Source organism: Heteronotia binoei, chromosome 11, assembly GCF_032191835.1.
Source record: "Heteronotia binoei isolate CCM8104 ecotype False Entrance Well chromosome 11, APGP_CSIRO_Hbin_v1, whole genome shotgun sequence".
NCBI classification, from domain to species: Eukaryota; Metazoa; Chordata; class Lepidosauria; order Squamata; family Gekkonidae; genus Heteronotia; species Heteronotia binoei.
Window position 1 is genome coordinate 37846727 of NC_083233.1, and position 14993 is coordinate 37861719.

Here is a 14993-nt window from a genome sequence, read left to right on the forward strand (position 1 = left end):
CTGTTTTCTACTGGTATGCTATGCTTATACACAAAGAATGATTGCAGATACAGTCATTGATTGCTTTATTTGTATGTTTACTAAATTCAATAAAAAAGTTTTTGGACATTAAAAAAAAAAAAAAAAAAAGCACCAAGGATATGAGACAGAGTGTTCCATCTTACCTTGTGGCTAATAGCTACTGATGGACCTCTCTGCTTCATATATTTATTCAATCCCCTTCTAGAGCTATCTATGTTTGAAGTTGCCACCACTTCCTGTGGCAGTGAATTCCATGTGTTAATTTCTCTTTGGGTGAAGAAGTACTTCCTTTTATCTGTTTTAAACCTACTGTTCATCAATTTTTTTTGGCTTTTAATACTTTATTAAAGTATAATAGACGTTTACAACAACTTGAATTAAAACAAGAACCCAATGCAGAGGCATAAAATAGGCTTACAAATATTTGCACAACATGGAAAAGTGGTGCTTAGATTACACTAAAACACTAGTTAGAGGTGACAGTTGACATGTTTCATCAATAATAGCTAGTCAATAATAGGAGACCATATTTGTTCAAAATTAGACACATAAGGAACATTTTCTCACTGCATTAAGTGATCAGATAGTTTGTCCATGATACAAAATTCAGACAATTTAGCATACTAATCTGAAATAGTAGGCAGACATGCATTCTTCCAAGATTTGGCTATTAAAGTCCTTGCAGCTTCATACTGTATTTTTATCTCTTTCTGTACTTCCTCTTATCTGTTTTAAATCTACTGCTCATTGATTTCATTGAGTGCCCACAAGTTCTTGTGCTGTGAGAAAGGAAGAAAACTACTTCTTTCTCCACCTTCTCTATCCCATGCATAATTTTGTAAACCTCTATCATGTCACCCCTCAGTCATCGTTTCTTCAAGCTAAACAGCCCTAACCTCTTTAACCTTTCTTCACAGGGAAAATGTACCATCCCCTTAATCATTTTAGTTGACCTTTTTTTGTACCTTTTCCAATGCTATAATTTTTTGAAGTGCAGTGACCAAAACTACACAGTATTCCAAATAAGCCCACACCATAGATTTATACAGGGGCATTATGATACTGGCTGATTTGTTTACAATTCCCTTCGTAATAATCTCTAGCATAGCATTTGCCTTTTTTATTGCAGGTGCACAGCACACTAGACATTTTCAGTGAGTTATCTATCATAACTCCAAGTTCTCTCTCCTGGTCACTGTTCAAACCCCATCAATATCTATTTATAGTTGGGATTTTTTGCTCCAATGTGCATTACTTTGCACTTGCCCATATTGAACCTCATTTGCCATGCTGACGCCCACTCGTCCAGCCTTGACAGATCCCTCTGGAGCACCTCACAGTCCTCCCTGGTTTTCACCACTCTGAACAATTTAGTGTAATCTGCAAATTTAGCCATTCACTGCTTACTCCCAACTCCAAATCATTAATGAACAAGTTAAAAAGCATCAGACCCAGTGCTGAGTCCTGTCGTACCCTGCTTCTTACCATCCTTCACTGTGAAAACTGCCCATTTATATTCACTGAATTAGCCAGTTCTTGATCCACGAGAGGACTTGTGCTTTTACCCCATGACTATTGAGCTTACTTAGGAGCCTTTGATGAAGAACTTTATCAAAAGCTTTCTGGAACACAAGGTAAACAACATCTATTGGACCCCTCCCCCCTCAATATCCACATGTTCGTTTACCCCCTCAAAGAACACTAAAAGGTTAGTGAGGCAAGATCCCTTACAAACCCATTCTGAATCTTCCTCAATAGCTTTTGTTCAACAATGTGCCTACTAATTCTCTCTTTAATAACAGTTTCCACCAACTTACCTGGTATTGACATCAGTCTGACTGGCTTGTAATTTCCCGGATCTTCTCTGGAAACCTTTTAAAAGATTAGAGTTATATTAGTTACTTCCAGTACTCAAAACTGGAGGTAGATTTTAGTGATAAATTGCATATTTTCTCAGGAGATCCAGAAGCTCACATTTGAGTTCTTTCAGAACTCTTGGATGTATGCCATCTGGGCCTGGTGATTTGTCAGTTTTTACTTTATTCACCAGTTGTAGCACCTCCTCTCTCATCACCGCAATCTGACTCAGGTCTTTCAACACCCCTCCTGAAACTAGCGTTTCTGGCATGGACAAGCACCTCCCATCTTCCACAGTGAAGACAGAGGCAAAAAAAAAGCATTCAGCTTCTCAACCATTTTCCTGCCATCGTTCAGTAATAATAATAATAATAATAATAATAATAATAATAATAATAATAATAATAATAATAATAATAATAACTTTTTATTTGTATCCCGCCCTCCCCGCAAGCAGGCTCAGGGCGGCTCACAACATGTGAATACAGTATACAATAAAACTATGTGCAATCTATTATAAATTCATATACAATTTCAATATAAAATCATCCTTAAAATTAATAATAATAACTTTTACCCCTTGTTCGTCCAAGGGTCCCACTGCCTCCCTGGCTGGTTTCTGTCACTAATGTACTTGAAGACATTTTTATTATTAGTCTTCGTGGGTTGTTGTTGGTTTTTTTGCAATATATACCTCATCATCCCTTTTTGCTTGTCTGATCAACTACATGAATTTTATTTGCCAAAGCATGTGCTCCCTTTTATTTACCTCACTTGGACTAGCCTTCCACTGCTTAAAGGAATCCTTCTTAGCTTATACTACTTCCATTACTTTGTTCATTCATCATGTCAGCTTTTTATACCTATTTGTACCTTTCCTAACATGTAGTATACATTTTATCTGAGCTAGTGTTTTTGTTTTAAATAGTCACACACATGAACACATAAAGCTGCCTCATACTAAATCATCAGGTTTCCTGAAAGGGCTTGACCCTCCTTACCTTTCCTTTCAGTTTCTTCTTCACAAGCCTCCTCATATGAGAGAAGTTACCCCTTCTAAAGTTAAATGTGGTTGTGTTGGTCTATTTGGACAACTCCCTATTTACAGAAATGTAAACTTAATGGCATTATGGTCACTGTTCCAAATGGATGCTGTCACATTTACATCTTCCACCAAGTCGTGGGCATTATTTAGGACCAAGTCCACAATCGTCTCCCTCCTGGTAGGTTCAGTTGTGAGGGAAAACCCCTTATAGAACATCGTAATCACCAACTTGGTTGCCAGAGCACCTGGAGAAGTAGCTCACACACGTCTGGCCAGAGAGTGTGAGTAAACCTATCCAGGGGCAAAAGGGACTTATGCAGTACTAGCAGCCCTAATGCTACGAAGGCACTTGAGACCGGTACAAGAGTGCCCACCAGGAGAACAGATGGCTTCCCGTCATTCTGTATGACGTCCATCTCGGCCATGGAACAGAGGAGGTTGCGACGCCAGGAGCTATCCAGGCGAACAGTTTTGAAGCATTGACCATGGAATCCACTGTGGAGGGCTAACACCACACACAGCTATCTTCCTGCCATGCCAGACTCCATTCCAGCGAAGCGAACGGCTCACGTACTCACCAGATGTCATCTGTAACTGCAGGCAATCGACCCACTGCAGGCGTGGACAACTGTCCAATCGCCACTGTCTTTGTCCAGCGAAACCTTGGACAAAACACTGGTGACAATAGAAGATTGAAGAAGAAGAACATCTTCACCCAGAGCCAAGTGTCTTTTTACTGACTGGGTGTTACCTTAGATAACAATTTGGCCATCTATTGTCATCACCTTGGCCTAGTTTAAACCACTCCCATGAACCTCCACCTCAGTGATTTCCCCCATTCTTCTCTGTACTGTCACCTTGGAGCATACCCACCCTGGTCCATTTCAACCTGAAAGTTCACTCAGGTAACCAGGACCCAAGCCTGTTCATTGGTCAGTTATGGGCACCCAATTAGGTGCCACCAATTAACTCGCTATTGGCTATCGCAGTAGTCCAGCCGTTATGGTCACTGCGAAGCCTCCCCTTTTTGTGAGGTCATGCATCAGCTGATCACCTTCCTCCTCCCTCGTACCTCCCATCCCCTAAGGGCTCAAGATATTCCTTATAACCTGTGGACTAGCTACCCACAGGTGTGCTTCTAGCAGTATCCTAATTCCGCTGTCTAGATGGAGAGCCAGTTTGGTGTATGGAGAGCCAGTTTGGTGTAGTGGTTAAGTGTGCGGACTCTTATCTGGAAGAACCGGGTTTGATTCCCCACTCTTCCACTTGCACCTGCTAGCATGGCCTTGGGTCAGCCATAGCTCTGGCAGAGGTTGTCCTTGAAAGGGCAGCTGCTGTGAGAGTCCTCTCCAGCCCCACCCACCTCACAGGGTGTCTGTTGTGGGGGAGGAAGGTAGAGGAGATTGTGAGCCGCTCTGAGACTCTTCGGAGTGGAGGGCGGGATATAAATCCAATTTCTTCTTCTTCTTCTAGATCCATCCCTGATTCTAAGGCCAAGTTTCGGGTCACCTCTCCCATTTCCTCGCTCATCGCCATTGGAGCCTTCCTTGAAGACTACGATCGGTAAATATCACCTTGTTCGTCTACCCATGTGTTTCTCTATACCTCTATCTAATTTTCTTAGGACTGTATGTATGATTTTATGAGTATTTTGATCTTATGTGTGTGATCTATAATTTTCTAGAATTTTAATTGTTTTTACTTAATTAGTGTCCTTGGCATATTTGAGCAATAGTTTCTGGATGTGGAGCCTGTATATATAGACTCTTGTTCCTTTTAAAGTCAAGTGCCCACCTGTCAATTCCCCAACCTCGGTTTTAAGGGCATTTTGGCTTACACAGTGATCGTATGCTCCATGACTCAGTCATTGAGAGTAGCTAGAAACCCGATCTGTTTCTCCTGACTTTAATATACACTGACCCAATCAATGTGTGGGCAGTTAAAATCACCTATTATTACAAAATTATTTCATCTGCTTTCCTTAATTCTTTTGCTGTTTTTTAAACCATCCTCTAACCTTTGATCTAGTGGGCAATAACAAACTCCCAAAGTCAAGCTTCTTTTGGGCACATTATTTTCCACTCAGAGCATTTCTGTAACTGAATCTATTTCTCTAACGTTATCAATCTTACTGTATTGTATACCCTCTCTGACATACAAAGCCACTCCACCTCTGACCCTTCCCTCTTTATTTTTCCAATATAATTTATATCCAGGAATCACTGTATCCCACTGATTGTAGCCATCCCACAAAGTTTCTGAAATGCCAACAATGTCTATGTTCTCCTCTGACACTAAGCATACCAGCTCCCCCATTTTACCTCGGACACTTCTAGCACTGGTATATAAACATCCATAATTTCCCACACACGTTAGGCCTGCAACCTTCCTCCTGTGGCCTCTAGCCCTTGTCAGGCTGTCAGTATTGTCACTCTCTCAGTGGCCAGCCTTAATCCATTTCCCTTTAGAACAGTAACAGTTATCACTTCTTCTCTTAAGACATGAGCCATCCCGAACCAGAGACATTTCATCGCCTATCGGCTTTCCCTAAAGAACTAATTTAAAAGTGCTTTATTTTAAGCACCAGCAACCTGCTTTCTCAGGACAATTGGAGGCCATCTCTTTTGTACAGGTGCTGCTTGTTCTCAAATAGATCCCAATGCCTAACAAACTTAAACTCTTCCTCCCTATACCATTGCCTAATCCACACATTGAGACTCCTAATTTCTGCCTGCCTAGCTGACCCTGTGTGTGGAACAGACAGCACTTCTGAGAAATCCTGACCTTGAATCTCCTGCCTAGCAGCCTAAATTTTTCCTCCAGGACCACAAGGAAAGGAAAGGAAAGGTCCCCTGTGCAAGCACCAGTCGTTTCCGACTCTGGGGTGACGTTGTTTTCAACCACAAGAGGCAGGTTTATATACACTTATATTGCGTTTCTGAACTGAATGACAGACATCAAGGAAGGTTTATTTATAGTCACATTACAGCTTTCCTGTTCTTTACAATGCATGTTATGGTCTATAGAACCTATTTAAAGCAGCCAAAAATCCATACATCTTTAATGAATGGGTAGAATATTGCTGCTACTAGGTGAATGTGATAGCAGCTTTCAGACAACTATATAATACTATTTGTGGTAAAAAGTGCCCCAGACAAAAATGAATTTGTTTGAAGCAGATTGGTGATATTTTGTTTGTTTGTAACAGGAAGACAACACTGTGATGTAACATGTGGAAACAGAAACAAGCCTTCAGGCCATTTGTAATGTTATTTTCCAACAGATCAACTCCCTTTTTTTTTGAAGTGTGCAAAGTGGGTCTAGCTGAACGAGCACTTGTCTTCTCTAAATATAAACACTAATCCTGCCTGGCTATAGTAGTTTTGGGAAGCCTGTAGCTTGTACCAGGAAGAAACAGGCACTTGTCCAGTTGTGGATTAATATATTTTATGCCCCCTTTCCAGCAAAGCTATGGATAATTTTGTCAGAAACAGTGCTTAAAAACTGATACCCAGCATCAGGTGTTTCAGCAAGAAGACAACAAAGAGTGGGACAAAATAGCAAAAAAATATATAAATTCAATAGATTAAAAAGTCCAGATCAGGGTTTTTCTTGTAGAAAAAGCCCAGCAAGAAGTCATTTGCATATTAGGCCACACCTCTGACATCACCATTTTTTCACACAGGGCTTTTTTGTAGAAAAAGCCCAGCAAGAAGTCATTTGTATATTAGGCCACATCCCCTGATGCCAAGCCAGCTGGAACTGCATTCCTGTGTGTTCCTGCTCAAAAAAAGCCCTGGTCAGGATTATAAATGCAGGAAATCTAAAAGGTTAATATGCAATTAAAGGGCCAAACATTAAAAACAAAGTGTAAAAAGGGGAGGAGGGCGGCATCTGGGAACCTTGGTGAGGAGATGCCAGTGTTTTATAATAACTTCCTTTTCCTGTCTTGACCTGCCATCAAATGTTAAGGGGATAATTAGTCTTTCAGTTTGACTTTGTCTAGTTTTAGGGGCCAATAAGGATGACCTGCAGGTATTTTTTGCTTTGTGATAAGCTTGTTTAACTATTCTGGAGGAGTAACCTCTCTCCCTAAACTGTCTCATCAATAAAGAAGCCTGTTTAACAAAATCAGAGTATTGGCTGCAATTCCTTCTCAGTCTCAGCATTTGAGAGTATGGTAGATTCTTTTAAATGTTGGGGGTGGAAACTGTCACTGACAAGTAAGGAATTAACATCAGTTGGTTTTCTGTAAGTGTCAATCTCAATCACATTGCCCACTCTCTTCACTACCACATCCAGAAAATAAATGGTATTTTTATCACAATTCATCTCAAATTTAATACTATCATGTACGCTATTGATGAATTGCTGAAATTCAACCAGTAGTTGTTCTGAGCCTCTCCAGATTAAAAATATATCATCCAAAAATCTTTTATACATAATGATGTTGTTTATTGCCCCTAAAACTAGACAAAGTCAAACTGAGAGACTAATTATTCCCTTAATATTTGATGGCAGGTCAAGACAGGTAAAAGAAATTACTATGAAACACTGGCATCTCCTCACCAAGGTTCCCAGATGCCGCCCTCCTCCCCTTTTTACATATAGAAGATCTAAGAACTTGAAGGATGTTTTAGTTAACAGCTGATTAAAATCCATTCAAACAAGACAGATGGGAGTGGATGGCAGGGACAGACCAGTAGGTAGCTTTCCATGTGGGGGCTGCTCTGTTTGCAGTTTAATGCATTGCACTGATTCGTTTCTTGACTCTACCAAGCAGAAGAAGTATTTCATTAAGTCATTCCTTAATTGTAATTCCAAATCAGTTATTTATTGTATAATCTGCTGTGATTTAATGTACATTGGCTATACAACTAGGACTGTGAAAACCAGGATTTGTGAGCACAGAAGTAACATCTGTCTTCAAAGGAAGAATGCTCCCTCGGTGAAACACTGGACTTCATCAAATCACTCTGATAAGCACCTGCAGTTCTTTGTCTTGGAACAAATACATGCTCCAAAATTACAGCTTGACAAACGTCTGAAGGCCAGAGAGACATTTTGGATTCACACTCTACGGACTTGAACACCTCATGGTTTGAATGAGGAAATTGATTGGTTTTGTGTATAATGGAGAGAAAATTTTGAAATTATTTTTGTAACTTTTTAAAGTTTTCCATTTTACCTGTAATGTACCTGTAATTTCCAATTTATCTTCCCTCATGACCTTTGTTCTAATTACATCATGTGCTTTGATTGGGCCAGGATTGCATCATCTGGTTCCTAGCATTTTTAAGCTTAGCACCAGCTTCAGTGCACTACACACAACTCTCGGCACATAGGCTCTGACTTTACTTGATCAGTTCTTGACCACGTGGTGAGACAACTGATTAAATTTGAAATTTATGGTTTTATTCGGTATTATTTTTAGTGTGGTTTAACTTATATTTTGGTTAATATTTTGTTCTTAGGCATACAAAAAAACTCTGAATGCTATAGGTATGCTCTTGATTAAGACATAAGGCTATAGAACAAGAGGCCTCAAGAATATCTCTAAGCCTTTGTCACTTCACTGTAAGTAATTAAATAACACGGGTTATTGAGGAAGACTCAGCATGGGTTCTGTAAGGGAAGATCTTGCCTCACTAACGTGTTACATTTCTTTGAGGGGGTGAACAAACATGTGGACAAAGGAGACCCGATAGATGTTGTTTACCTTGAGTCCCGGAAAGCTTTTGATAAAGTTCCTCATCAAAGGCTCCTTAGAAAGCTTGAGAGTCATGGAGTAAAAGGACAGGTCCTCTTGTGGATCAAAAACTGGCTGAGTAATAGGAAGCAGAGAGTGAGTATAAATGGGCAGTCTTCGCAGTGGTGGACGGTAAGCAGTGGGGTGTCGCAGGGCTCGGTACTGGGTCCCATGCTCTTTAACTTGTTCATAAATGATTTGGAGTTGGGAGTGAGCAGTGAAGTGGCCAAGTTTGTGGATGACACTAAATTGTTCAGGGTGGTGAGAACCAGAGAGGATTGTGAGGAAGTCCAAAGGGACCTGTTGAGGCTGGGTGAGTGGGCGTCAACGTGGCAGATGCGGTTCAATGTGGCCAAGTGCAAAGTAATGCACATTGGGGCCAAGAATCCCAGCTACAAATACAAGTTGATGGGGTGTGAACTGGCAGAGACTGACCAAGAGAGAGATATTGGGGTCGTGGTAGATAACGCACTGAAAATGTCAAGACAGTGTGCGTTTGCAATAAAAAAGGCCAATGCCATGCTGGGAATTATTAGGAAGGGAATTGAAAACAAATCAGCCAGTATCATAATGCCCTGTATAAATCGATGGTGCGGTCTCATTTGGAGTACTGTGTGCAGTTCTGGTCGCCGCACAAAGGATATTCAAAAAGGATATTATAGCATTGGAGAAAGTCCAGAAAAGGGCAACTAGAATGATTAAAGGGCTGGAACACTTTCCCTATGAAGAAAGGTTGAAATGCTTGGGACTCTTTAGCTTGGAGAAATGTCGACTGCGGGGTGACATGATAGAGGTTTACAAGATAATGCATGGGATGGAGAAAGTAGAGAAAGAAGTACTTTTCTCCCTTTCTCGCAATACAAGAACTCGTGGGCATTCGATGAAATTGCTGAGCAGACAGGTTAAAACGGATAAAAGGAAGTACTTCTTCACCCAAAGGGTGATTAACATGTGGAATTCACTGCCACAGGAGGTGGTGGCGGCCACAAGCATAGCCACCTTCAAGAGGGGTTTAGATAAAAATATGGAGCAGAGGTCCATCAGTGGCTATTAGCCACAGTGTGCGTGCGTATATATATATATAATTTTTTTTGGCCACTGTGTGACACAGAGTGTTGGACTGGATGGGCCATTGGCCTGATCCAGCATGGCTTCTCTTATGTTCTTAATTTTAAATATTATCCTTAAATAGCATGAAAAAATATTTTTACAAATTTATAATTTTTCTCTTTTATATTACAGAAATTTCCTTGTGGTCCAGCATTGTTCTATTGCTTTATTCTGTTCTGTATTATGAACCAATGTGTGTACTTACCTTTCTGACCTCTGAAAAAGATTAATTTAGGTCAAAACACGTCAGGTCGAGTGGGTTCCCATTGAGGTTTTATGATTTTTATATAGGATAGAGGCTTATGATGGGCCCTTAAATGGTTTTAGCTTTTAACAATAAATACATGTATGTTGATTTATGATTTTTTTACACTTTGTTTTTAATGTTCGGCCCTTTAATTGCATATTAACCTTTTAGGTTTCTTACTCCAGTTTTTGGATTAAGTTTCTTTCCTTTCTTTGTTTTTCCAAGATTATAAATGCAACACATTAAAAAGACCAATAATCTGTGCACATCTAAACCCAGCCCAACCTGAAAATATAATCTAAACTAGGAAGGGTGGAGTGGGGTAGGGTGGGGTGGGGTAAAAAAGATGACTATTTCATACATTTCTGGCATAATGCTAAAGTGACTGGCCAATGATTTTAAAGATATGAACCCATTTAAAATTAAACTGAGTTGTACCATACCCTTATTCTGAACAAAATTCACTTTATACTTTCCCCAATTGAGACATATATATGTTCTGTGCTTTTTGAATATAGAAAAGGAGGTATACCAAGCTACCCAGCTGGCAAGAGTTCTGCTGTAATCACCTCTTATTTCTACTAAAAGCTACATGCAACTAGATATGATTTTTAGTTTTATTTGTTGCATGCAGGCCTCTGATTCAGTAGGCGCTCACAGGAGCACACTTCTGAACCTTTCTGAGAGTTCCACCTCCTCGTCTGAGAGTTCCACTTCCTTGTCCATTGAATAGTAGGTGCAGCTGCATAAATCCCTGGATGAGCTCCACCACCTATTTTTCTACAAAATGACCCCTGGTTGCATGTATATGTCACCTTTTCATTTTAAAAGTCCTTGTAAATTGGGGAAAGGGTATGTTAAGCACCAAATAGCTGGGTGGAATAAATCTTCTCTTCACTCATGCTTTTCTCCTGAAACCGATTTTTTACACTGCTTTTTTCCAGAAGGGGTTACTTCTCATCTCAGATATCCCAAAGAGAAAAACAGCTAAATAAGTGTGTGTTTGGGGGAGAAAAATGTTCAGTTGCCCCTTTTTTATATGCCTATGCAGTGTCTTAAAGACCCTTGCACCATCCCTTTGTAGAGATTCAGCAAGCAGGGCTCCCAGGATCTTATCAACTTTTGATGACCTGTCGCTATGTTTCAAACAGTGAAATTCCTGATCTCTGTAGTATAAATAAAGTTTGACTTCATAACAAAACATTACAAAAAGTTAACAGAAAAGGCAGAAGTGAAGAGAACATGCTCATTCATTTAATGCAAAAATCAAAGTCTGTTTATTGAGTGTTGTGGAGCCACCTATGGGAAGCCCAAAGGGTGTACAAAACTATTTACATGGTTGTATCAGTGTTTATACACACACAAATATATGGATATTCAGAGGTAAATTTTCTGCCTATTCTGGTAAATTCTCAGAAAGGGGTAAAGTCTTGAGCCATACATTCAGAAGTTCACTGACAGATTGAGCTGCCCCTGGGAAAAGGGACGGGGGGGGGGGAATGGTTTGGGTGTTTTTTTTTAGCAGGAATGCACAGGAACGCAATTTCAGAGGGTGTGGCCTAATATGCAAATCAGCTCATGCTAGGCTTTTTCTACAAAAAAGGCCTGTGAGAAACAATGGTGAAATCAGGGGGTGTGGCCTAACATGCAAATGAGTTCCTGCTGGGCTTTTTCTACCAAAAAAGCCCTGCATGGAACAGTGACTCATTCAGCTATAAGGAATCAATATGCAAAAGTTGGAATCGATCCTGTATCTCTAACAGCAATGTGTAAAATAGGATTGTAACATTTCTAACATACCTTTTGCCTGTTCTTTTCATATCCTTATGTCTAATACCCAAGGGCTAGCTCACTGTGCTAATAAAAAAGTCTCCAAACTGGGTCTAGCCCTATACAACTGACAGTTCTCCAATCTCATAAACACCTTTTAGGTTTGTACAAAAAATGTAAATTGTTACTAGAAATGGGACATGTATGAAAAACAAAAACATCAAAAGTCCCATAGTTTGGATGACATATTGGGTTCCTGTAGCAACCCAACGTGGCTTTGTGGAGGAAGCAGCAGTGAAGGTAAAAGTCTGTGGAGCCAGAAAAACAATGTATGGGCAGTAATGAAGGAAGGAGCCAGCAACAGAGAGGAAAAGAAAACTGAACCAGTGGGGACTGGCATTTTTTCTCTCACAAAGAAGTCTTTGTGGGTCCTGTTGTTAAGCCACAGTGAAACAGAAAAGGAAGAAGACAAATGGCTATATAATATCATCTAGTTTTATTAGCACACTCTTGGAAACATACAGCCTGAATCTATGAGTGTCTCCTAAATTATCCAGTGCTGTTTTGTATATTTAAATTTACTATTGTAATTGCTAATTTTTGATGGTTGAATCAGAAGGTGCTAACCCAACAAGCAAAGATATCAAATAAACTGTTCACACACAAACAAAAGTTATATATGTAATTGCATATCAGGCCACACCCCCTGATGCCAAGCCTGCCAGAACTGCATTCCTGTGTGTTCCTGCTCAAAAAAAGCCCTGGTCGAGATTATAAATGGGGACTCATACCCAGCTGGCAAGATTATAAATTAATTTTTATATATATATAAACCAGGGATATAGAACACCTGACAATTTGAAAATCACGGGAAACTCTGAAATAATTATAAATAATCGTAATTACAGTGCAAGGGTAAAATAATTAAGATGCATGATGGAAGGAGGAAGTCAGATCACAGTCCAAAAACCCTTTAATTGTAGGTGTCTTGATACAAGTGTGTATATGTGTGTGAATATATATATATATTCAGTATTTTAAAGGTCAGCATTCCTGCCTGTGGGTCCACAGTCATGCAGAGGAGTTAATCCCACCTTATCTTTAAAAGTACCTTATGCAGCTACAGACTGCATTCTTAGCTGCCTCTGGAAGAGGACATAATAATCAGTAGAGGAAGGAGAAGTCATGGTAATGAGCTCTCCTTCCTGTACAGATTACCTCAGCGTGAAGCCATGTATCTTTTTTAAAAATGCCACTGAAGGCTATAGTTGTTTCTCAATAACTATGCCTAAGTGTGCACAATCTTATGACTTTCATATATCCTTCCAAAAGCAGAAAAACAGCTATGAACAGCTGAGGCAAGTCTCCTCTGAAAACAACCTGCAACACATGATTTATGAGCAACTAAACCCTTACATTTCAGAAGCATGAATTCTAACACTGCTGAAATAGGTAAGATTCCCAAACTAATACACTTTTAAGACATTAACAGCCCTTTCATGTTTTCCCTTTAAGACCAACAAAGTTTTATTCAAAGTATAAGCTTTCATGTCCACACATACTTCTTCAGATACACAGAAATGAAAGTTAGTCCATACATGTAGGTAGAGGATGAGCAGCAAACGAGCATAAGCATAATAAATGGTATTTAACAGATGCCAGCAATGCCCTTTGGTTCTCTTCATAGGGTAAACAGGTCAAACCCTACGCCTAAAGATAAATGGACACAAATCTGACATCAAAACTCACAAGACTGAGAAACCTGTAGGAGAACACTTCAACTTTTCCAGGAAAGTCAATGGGAGACCTCAAAGTAGTTGTTTTATTGCAAAGGAACTACAAGAACAGACTAGGAAGGGAAATTACTGTTGCAAGTTATTACAGCATTCATAACAATGGAATCTCCAGGACGTAACAGGGATAATGGCTTTTTATCTCACTACTTAAGCTAACCTCATTCAGTCTTTACATCTGTATTCTCACCAACAAGGGTTATAAATCCTCTATTTTATTTGGAATAGTACATTGGTATCGTAATTGTAATGTAATGAAATGACCTGTAGAATGTAATGTAATTTAGAATCGTAGATTGGAATTTATTTCTCTGGTCTGGGGACAGAGTACATTGCACAGCCAATCACCCCACCTTAAAGAAAAGTATGCTGTAAAATGACCTCCATGCTTGAGGAGATGGATGGACTGTAATAACAGAGTCTCAGTTAATTACTCTCAGCATTCCACAATTCAGAACGATAGACCTGCCCATCTGTCTCTGATTTTGATATATTTATTTACTTCGCAGTTTCCCCCAGGAAATAAACCCAAACAAATCGTGACCGTATAAACTAAACTTGTTATTTCAATTTGGTCTTTGCATGTGTTATACCTATGTATGGACTAGTAACTTTCATTTCAATGTATCTGAAGAAGTGAGCATCCACACAAAAGCTTACACCTTGAATAAAACTTTGTTGGTCTTAAAGGTGCTACTGGACTCGAACTTTATTCAGACCAGCATGGCTATCCACCAGAATCAATGTCCTCCCTTGTTAAAGCAAAAACTAAGGCTTGTGCAATAGTAGTCTAATGAGATAGATATCCTCTCAGACTTGTTTGCCAGCTCTACAGACAGCTTATGAAGGGACTTCAGGGTGAGGTCAAGAGGCCATCATCAGCCCGTCCATTCTTCCCTGCTCTCTCAAAGCCCAATTATATTACAATATAATGTCTATAACTGCCAACCTGAATTTTAAGCAATTGTTATGTTGGAGGACCAAGACATTTAATTTAAATTGGATAAAGGCTGTGGGTAAATCTGACTGCCTTCAGAGCTGAAAACATGCTGTACAACTTCAGACACAGCAACATGTGCCAACATTTAGCTGGTTGGCATACTGGTCAATTGACCAGTCAAGTATTGCCGACTTTCCATTTATTATTTGACAGGAGCCAAAACTGGTAAATATCCCATGAAGTTAAAAATACGATGGCAATCTACCTTTTTTGCAATTCATTATAACTTAATTTGTTAACAAGGGCAGGTGTGAAAGCTGGGGAGGGACGGTGGCTCAGTGGTAGAGCATCTGCTTAGTAAGCAGAAGGTCCCAGGTTCAATCCCTGGCATCTCCAAAAAAGGGTCCAGGCAAATAGGTGTGAAAACCCTCAGCTTGAGACCCTGGAGAGCCGCTGCCAGA

General features: G+C 39.8%; 1 non-coding gene across 1 annotated transcript; it reads left to right on the top strand.

Moving 5' to 3' along the window:
* The first annotated feature begins 14861 nt into the window (after positions 1-14861).
* Positions 14862-14928, top strand: TRNAT-AGU (transfer RNA threonine (anticodon AGU)). Its single transcript has one exon. It is a non-coding gene; the product is annotated as a tRNA-Thr (tRNA).
* The last annotated feature ends 65 nt before the right edge of the window (positions 14929-14993 follow it).